The sequence below is a fragment of the Podarcis pityusensis genome, assembly GCF_964106645.2.
Source record: "Podarcis pityusensis genome assembly, chromosome: 1".
Lineage (NCBI taxonomy): Eukaryota > Metazoa > Chordata > Lepidosauria > Squamata > Lacertidae > Podarcis > Podarcis pityusensis.
The window spans coordinates 114815388-114823720 of record NC_138028.1 but is presented as its reverse complement, the minus strand read 5'-3'; the positions used below and the strand labels follow the sequence as shown (position 1 = coordinate 114823720).

The 8333-nt window shown below is 43.2% G+C and overlaps 1 long non-coding RNA gene across 1 annotated transcript; it reads left to right on the top strand.

The window, feature by feature from the left end:
* The first annotated feature begins 5955 nt into the window (after positions 1-5955).
* Positions 5956-7505, top strand: LOC308473179. The gene is made up of 2 exons (XR_013983964.1): positions 5956-5990; positions 6895-7505. It is a non-coding gene; the product is annotated as an uncharacterized lncRNA (long non-coding RNA).
* The last annotated feature ends 828 nt before the right edge of the window (positions 7506-8333 follow it).

Here is an 8333-nt window from a genome sequence, read left to right as displayed (position 1 = left end):
TCGGAATTCATACATTCTGTAGTTTTGCTCCTCAATTTCCCTGCTAATTATTTGTTTTGTTTTGTTTTGTTTTGAATCCCCCTCCCCCCAATGTAAATTTAATTCTAAAACACCATTTCATGCTTCATTATCCCTGAATGAGAGTTGCCTGTGGTCTTTTGATTCATCTGTGAATCATGTGTTGTGTAGCTAAGTGCAATATTCGCTAATCTAAACAGCTAGGTCATGTAGATTGTGATTTTTCAGTATATCATCAGAAATGAGCTGCACAAGTTCAGGAAGAACAAATGTATCAGGGGCTGCATTGAGAATACTCTAAGTAAATACATCTTTACAAAGAAGGATGGGGAGGTATAGTGGAGGGGAAACTTTTTTTTTTTCCTTTTTAGGACATTTTTTTGGGGACTTTTTTTTTTCCTTTTTAGGACATAAGATATGTCATCTGCCAGAGCATAGGGGTAGCCAATGGGCAATCCTTGCTCTGACAAGTGATTTAGGTGATAATGAGGCTTTCAAGTTTCTTTGTGACAGATCAGAAGAGAGGAATCGCCTCTTTTGTACAAGTTTCTTTCATTTTTTAAATATATCTTTGCTTTTTGAAATATATTTCATCTCTGTACCTTATACCTGACCATGCTCAATTTCTTTCTCTCTCTCTCTCTCTCTCTCTCTCTCTCTCTCTCTCTCTTTCTCTTTCTCTTTCTCTTCCTTCCTTCCACTCTCACTATTCTTGGAATACGTTGCTAGTCTTCTCATATATTTAATGAACATAAAGTTGAAATAGCACATTTAAAGAGAGAGACAGACGGGAAGGAAGGAAGGAAGGAAGAGAATGAGGAAAATCAGCAGAAGCTAGGTCCTTTTCCCGTTTTCTTTGATGGGGCTCCTACTTCATACTTGCAGCTTAAATGGCAACACTTCTTTGCAGGATTGTTTGCATTTCTAATTAAAAGCTAAAGCCAGTTAAAAGTTGCTGACAATATTTTGCTAGAGTTCAGTTTGCCTGACAGTTTGAACGTACCCAATCAGAAGTGAGCACCAGTTTCTGATGGAGTTTTTTTGCAAGGAGACTAGGTCTAGTATTGCTGTCATGCTGATCCTAATAAACCGAGTGCAAGGCTGTGCATGCCCTGCTCCTGTTGAGTATGCGTAATAATGGATTGAGGCAGCCGCCTGGATTTTTGAACTTTCCTTGGGGTGTGTGACTATGCCCTTTCCGGGGATGTACCTGTGGCCACCTGTACCTCAAAGTTTACATCACTGGAACTAATGTGTAGAGATTTCACAGGTTTCCATAAGGAGAGCACAAAGCGTTCAGGTTTACTCAGATGTAAGAGAATGCTTTCTCTCCAGCAGGAATAATGCATATAGTGTCAGTCTCCCATCAAGGGTGTGTGAGCAGGGAGAGGCAGGACACGGTTCGAGGTCATCAGAGCAGGACTCTGAAATAAGACGCATCCATTTTGACATTGAGGCATGCCATTTAAAGAGGGCATGGGGACCATCAGAAGGCTCAGAAAATGGCGACCAAAACAATCAAGAGTGTAGGGCAGGGGTAGGCAACCTAAGGTCTGTGAGCCTGATGCGGCCTAATCGCCTTCTCAATCTGGCCCGCGGATGGTCCGGGAATCAGCGTGTTTTTCCATGAGTAGAATGTGTCCTTTTATTTAAAATGCATCTCTGGGTTATTTGTGGGGCATAGGAATTCGTTCACCTCCCCCCAAAAAATATAGTCCAGCCCACCACATGGTCTGAGGTATGGTGGACTGGCCCACAGCTGAAAAAGGTTGCTGACCCCTGGTGTAGGGCATCTCCCCCTGTGTGGAAAGCATTTGGGACTTGTTAGATTAGAGAAGAGGCAAATATATTGCCCACTATACATTGGACCCAGGAGGCAATTTTTCATCCTACTGTGCATATAGGAAAGATGTCTCTCCCCAGCAGAGAAGGTCCTATGACTTCCTAGCAATATAAACACTTCAGTGACTCATAAAGTCGCCAGAAAGATCAGAAAGACGACCCTGGACAATATACGTAGCAGTGAAATGTAAGGGAGTCACAGAGATCTAAATAGAGATTATTATTCGTTGCGTGACAACACTTTTGCTTGTATTTTTTTTTAATTCAGATTTCTCATGGCCAATGGCTAGCACAATAAAGTTATTTAGATATAAAATTATGCATGGCCTCACTTGTAGAAATTGGAAATGTTAAAATGTTATACTTGCAGGAATTGGTAAGTGGATACCTGACGGTTAAGGTATCCACTAATAACTAATAAGTTTTTTTAAAAATTATTGCCACAATGTAAATTAGAAATAGCTGGAAAAACAGTGCAGCAACAAGAGGAGACTCTGAGCACATTGAGGATGGACTGCGGGGAACCCGTTTTTGGAAAAAAATATTACATTTGCTTTGTGGTTGATTAAAATTTGGAAAATCAATAAAAACATTTTGGTGAAAGAAAGAAAGATACTATGCATGGCATGGAGAAAATGAATAGAGAAAACTTTTTCTCCCTCTCTCCTAACACCAGAACTCGTGGACATGCAATGAAGCTGATGTTTGGGAGATCCAGGACAGACCAAAGAAAGCACTGCTTCATGCAGCTCATAGTTAAACGATGGAATTCAATCCCGCAGGAGGGACTGTTGACCACCAACTATCAGGGACTGGGTAGAGGAGAAATGGTGGAGACCGTCTCCCCAGCCTGAACCTTCCAGAGAAGAGGGAGACAGTTCATAATTACAACAGGGGTTTGAGGGAGGTCACAGCTCAGAGGTAGATGAAGGGCAGAGTTGGGAAATAATGGGAGAGGAGAAGGAGGCAGAGCCAGAGCAGCTGGCTGACACGTTGTCACTAGAAAGCATTCCAGACCCCCCTTCTCCCAGAACCCGGCGAGCATTGAAAGTCAGCGAGCAAAGGGCTCAGAGACAAATAATAATAATAATATTTTTTTATTTATACCCCGCCCTTCCTGGTTCAGAAAACCGGGCTCAGGGCGGCTAACAACAAATTTAAAACACTTAATTGATGCAACAAAAAACAGCATAAATTACAGTATAAAACGTGAATAACAATAAATTCAGAATTCAAAAATCAATTTATGGGGAAAATCCATCCAATAAATATTAGATGATCATCAGTGCTAGCTGGCTAAGTTAGTCCTATTTGGGCCAGCGAGGAGACCAGGGGAGAATTAGCTGTGGGATCCCAGAGAGGGTAATCTTCATAAAAAGGAGAGGGGGAGGGGAGGAAGGGGAATAAATGATCAGGCTAAGTTCAAATTGAAAGCCAGGTGGAATAGCTCTGTCTTACAGGCCCTGCGGAAGGAGGTTAAATCCTGCAGGGTCCTGGTCTCATGGGACAGAGTAAGGTGTTTGGTGCTGTTGATGGTTGAGGAGAGAAGAGAGGGGTGGAGATTACTCAGAGCCATTACTCTAAGAGGCAGCATTTCTAAGCATCTCTCAGTTAATATTGAATAAAAGACATTGGCAAGACTATCCTTGTCTATTTATCCCTAGCAGCCTGCTGTGAGGGGATTGGATTCCCTGACGCCTGACACCAACTTGGATGGCTTTGAAAGAAGATTGAGCAGCCCCATGGAGGAGAAGGCTATCAATGATGACGTTCTACCTCCGTGGTTAGAGACAATATGCTTCTGAATACCAGCTTCTGTGAACTGCAGGAGAGGAGAGTGCTCTTTGGGGGCTTCCTGTGGGCATCTGAAAACAGGATGCCAAACGAGCTGGGCCACTGGCCCAATCCTGCAGGCTTAGTCTTATGTTCTTAGAAGACCCACAGGCGAACCTCTCCCAAGACTCTACTCCAGCCATATCTACGCTTTCAAGAAAACGAGGTAAATGGAAGTACAGTGGTACCTCGGGTTAAGTACTTAATTCGTTCCGGAGGTTCCTACTTAACCTGAAACTGTTCTTAACCTGAAGCACCACTTTAGCTAATGGGGCCTCCTGCTGCTGCCGCACCACCAGAGCACGATTTCTGTTCTCATCCTGAAGCAAAGTTCTTAACCTGAAGCACTATTTCTGGGTTAGCGGAGTCTGTAACCTGAAGCGTATGTAACCTGAAGCGTATGTAACCTGAAGCGTATGTAACCCGAGGTACCACTGTAGATAGTGTCGCGCAGCGTAAATTAATAATGCAGAGTTTTAAAGAACAAAGCTTTACTGAGTTAAAATAAACTCCTTCATAAACAACATGGTTCCAAACAGTTTGACTGAGATTACATACTGACTCTGTTCACAACTGAAACAGACTGACTCTCACTGAAATCTTACAGAGAGCACAAAAGAGAAACTGGCTGCTAAATCACATGTCAGAGTGACTCAACAGTTAGCAGTTCGGCCTGAATAACTTTAGTAGCCCCAAATGATTGTGCAGTCCCAGCACTTCCCAGCCTGCTTTGCTGCTTCTGCTCTCATGTGCTTCTGCTCTCATCTGCTCTCTTTGTCACATGACAGACAGATATCATTCTACATGTCAAATGCCAGACTATGAAACACCATTAAGAATTTGAGTGCCAACCAGCTTGCGGAGGTGGATGGGGTGCTGTGCCAGCAGCTGCACCCCTTCATTGCAGCCCATTTGACGGGGTTGCTGCTCACCTTGTTGCATGCAATGGATGCATGGAAGCAACATTTTGGAGGACAGAGCGACGTGCAACAGAGCTGACATTTGCAAACGGGTACAAAAGGAATTCCTGTAAAGCCTGGAACTGTGCAGTAAAAAGCAGCCATGCAAATAGGAAGAGTGTCTCCTTTTAATCTCCATCTGTATCTATATAGACACAAGATATGAAATGCTGTGGTGCAAATGCACTTTCGCTTAATCATGCAGTAGCAAAGACCCTTCCCTGGTGACTCATGCTCACTGTGATCTCAGAGGTGGGTAAAAACGAAGGCCAACTGCCTGAAGAAGGGATTGGTAAAGCCCCAGTTATGCTGTGAATTTGCAGAGGAAAAGTGGGAGAATATAAGTGACAGTTTTAAATTGTCCACTCCTAGCAAAGTGCTTGGTCATGCTTCAGTAGGAGGCCCCTGTGATCTTAGCTGCCTCCTTTACGAATTCTTGCAGTAAATATTCAACTGTGAGTGTTCCATTTTCCAAATGCCGATTTTATATAAGCACTAGACTGAAGAGTTCTTGTTGGTGCTGCTGAAAGGCACCTGTTTCTCAGGTAGTAGGGGGGGAAAGAGAAGCTGATGAAATGACAATGAAATCCTAAAGAGGAGAAGAAGGTTCTGGGCCAGAGAGGAGGAAGTGCAAGCTATTTCCAAAGCTTGCCCTTGGATAGGTAGTCCTTTTCTTTCCCTTCTGCTTTCCATCTCCGTCTATCCCTCTCCTCACAATTTGCCCAGTGTTTCCTAGACTGGAAAAATTGGTTTCTTCTCATATGCGCCTTTTACCTGCTGCCATGTTTTTACTAGTTGCCCTTTGTTGGAACTGCAGCAGCAAGGACAATTCAATTTGCAATTTAAGGGTTAAGTCAACTAGACAAGAGGGGGGCAGGTGGAGGTGGTGCATAGCAACTCAGCTGAGTGGCATGGTGCTTATTGAAGTAGCATGCGCTCTGATTGGTTAGGTAGTTCTGAGAAACTTTTTCCTGTATGTTTGGTTGACTGTTTCTTGGCTATGTACAAGGTCTGACCTAAGAAAGGCAAAACTTCTGTTGCTTTCTCCTCTAATTACACACGGTTTTTGTTCAGATTGTCTTAGTAGGGTATTATCAGGACATTTTCATCTCTGTGTATTTATGTGACCCATATCAATTTGTCTCTGAAGGAGGTTCTCGGTGTTTCCTAGGGGATCCTTGTGTGCGACAAGAGATTATTCCGGAATGCATCGCCAGAACAGGACTATTTCATTGAGTGATTTATATCCTGCTATCTCAAAGAAGCTCACAAAATCAAAATCAAGCAGCATATAACAAAACCTCATCAGTTTCTCTATCCCTGGGCTATGGTGTGCTGGTGAGGATCACAAGCTGTGCAGATGCCCTGCTTGTGGACTGGATTTCTGTCCTTATATAAATCAATCAGAGGCTTTGTGGAAAAGCCAGGTTTTGCCCTGATTCCATAAGGCCAGCACCATTTCTGCTCCTACAAGTTCTTAGATGTTGAGCAGAAGGTGTATGGGGGCAAATCAATAAGGTGATTCTCACAATCAAGGGCTTTAAAGCTCAGAAACATCCCCTTAAATCAAGCCTGGAAGCAAGGAGGCAGCCAATGAAGATCCAACAAAATTATGAATGACATGGTCCAATTAGCCAACACCAGTCTACAATCTGGCATCAAGATTTCTTAATGCTTTTTAAGGGATGTGCCAGATAGAGTGCATTGCAGTAGTCTAACCTTGAGTTTACCAGAGCCTAATTATTGCATTGTGTGCCCTCTAATGCACCCAACTCTCCCTTGTGTTTGCACACGTGAAAGGAAGATTAACAGTGGTAGGCAAGTTCTTTTTTCCGGAGAACTGTTACCCTGGCACACATTTTGAGAGCTCCTGGCTTGGGCTCTTATGAGCTCTAATAGAGGCACAGTTCTTAACTTCGTAATTTGACTTTCCCTTGTGAGCAATTTTTCTTGACAATTATGCGTATATGATACGTCCCTCTGCATATTTCATAATCATCTGAGCAGAATACTGAGGGTTCGTTTCAGAGATTTGTAGAAAAGTACTCCTTTTAAAAAGTCATGTTTTATTTAAGAAAGCCATCTTTTTCATGGAGAGTCTTTACCACTGACTGTGCAAAAAGAGCCTTTGAGCGTGATCAAAAGTCCTTCCCTGCAATAAATGAGATGCATCTTTCCCCTATCTCTCCTCAGCCCTCTCTGTGCATTTGTCACAGTTTGTTCCTTTATCCTTGACTTGCAGGGCCCCAAATCTCCCAGCATCCTTGGCCTGATCTTCACCCACAGCCTCCTCCATCCCTTATCGAAGTCACACTGCTCTCCTAATTCTTGCACGAAAGCAACACTGCTATGTCCTTGAGCAGAGCAGAAATAATCAAATATTCTCCCCGGGCTCAGATATCCTCTTCTTCACTGCATGCTCTAGGAAACCAATATTGAAGTGCAACACCAAATGGAACACTCTGATATGTAGCTCTGTGGTAGGCATCATGAAATAGGCCTTCAAAACCCATCGGCCAGAGATGCGGAACCTGCTGGACTACAACTCCCATCATCCCTGACAATGCTGGTCAATATTCTACTTGGATCAATGACTTTTCAGAGCAGCAGTTGGCTATAAAGTATAGGACACAGCACTTGAAACATCTTCAGTATTTGGGGAATGGATAATAGAGTGAAGAGGCCTCTTCAGAATATGGAATTCCTTATCCATCTTTTATTGGTGGACTATGCGTTAATCCTGGACCTTCAAAATGCACGGCGTATTATTAAGGTCTTGTTTCTCTGCCCTGGCTGAATGAGCCATGTAAGCGCTTCTGGTGCAAATTAACCAAGAGAAGCCTTTAAAATCCACCCTTTTCTTTGCAAATATTAATTCAAAACATAGCTCGTCAAGTCAGATGTATAATTAAAATGGATGTTTGAGCTTAGTGAAAGAAGAAGCTTTTTAAAAAGGATCTTTCAGAAGCAAGAGGAATTCAAAGAAGCCAGTGCAGGGAGGAAGCTAGCCAGGGGTCCTCGCTTAGTGTCTGCTAGGATGGACTTTCATGCTGCTACTTAATGCAGAAAGGTTTCTTAGTAGCTGTGGGAAATGACTTGGCTATCCCCCATTTATTACCATAAGTTATCACAGTGGTCAAAGGCATGAGTTCAATTAAACTCTCGTGGTTCTGAAAGCGTGAGGATTTTCAGGTCAATGTTCTACTCATACAGCAACATTTGCAAACCTGATGCCCTCTAGATGTTTTGTACTACAGCTTTGCTGGCAGAGGCTGATGGGAATTGTAGTCCAAAACAACTGGAGAAGCCCCTGCTTGGCAAAGTTGACCATTTACTAATGGTCAACCCATTTGCGAAATGCCTATCCTTATGCAGGTTGCCATCATCCTATATAATGGCATCTTCCACACACAAGAGGAACCTATCTGCAGGTTTGAGGGAACTCCAAAGTTTGAAGAAGCACAGAAAAACCCCTTTAGGTCAGCCTTTCTCAACCTGTGGGTCCCCAGATGTTGTTGGACTACAACTCCCATCACCCCTAGCTAGCAAGGCCAGAGCTCAGGGATGATGGGAGTTGTAGTCCAACAACATCTGGGGACCCACAGGTTGAGAACCACTGCTTTAGGTGGACGAAACCTCAAAGGAATCAAATGCAATACAATGAGAACTCAGAATGGTTAC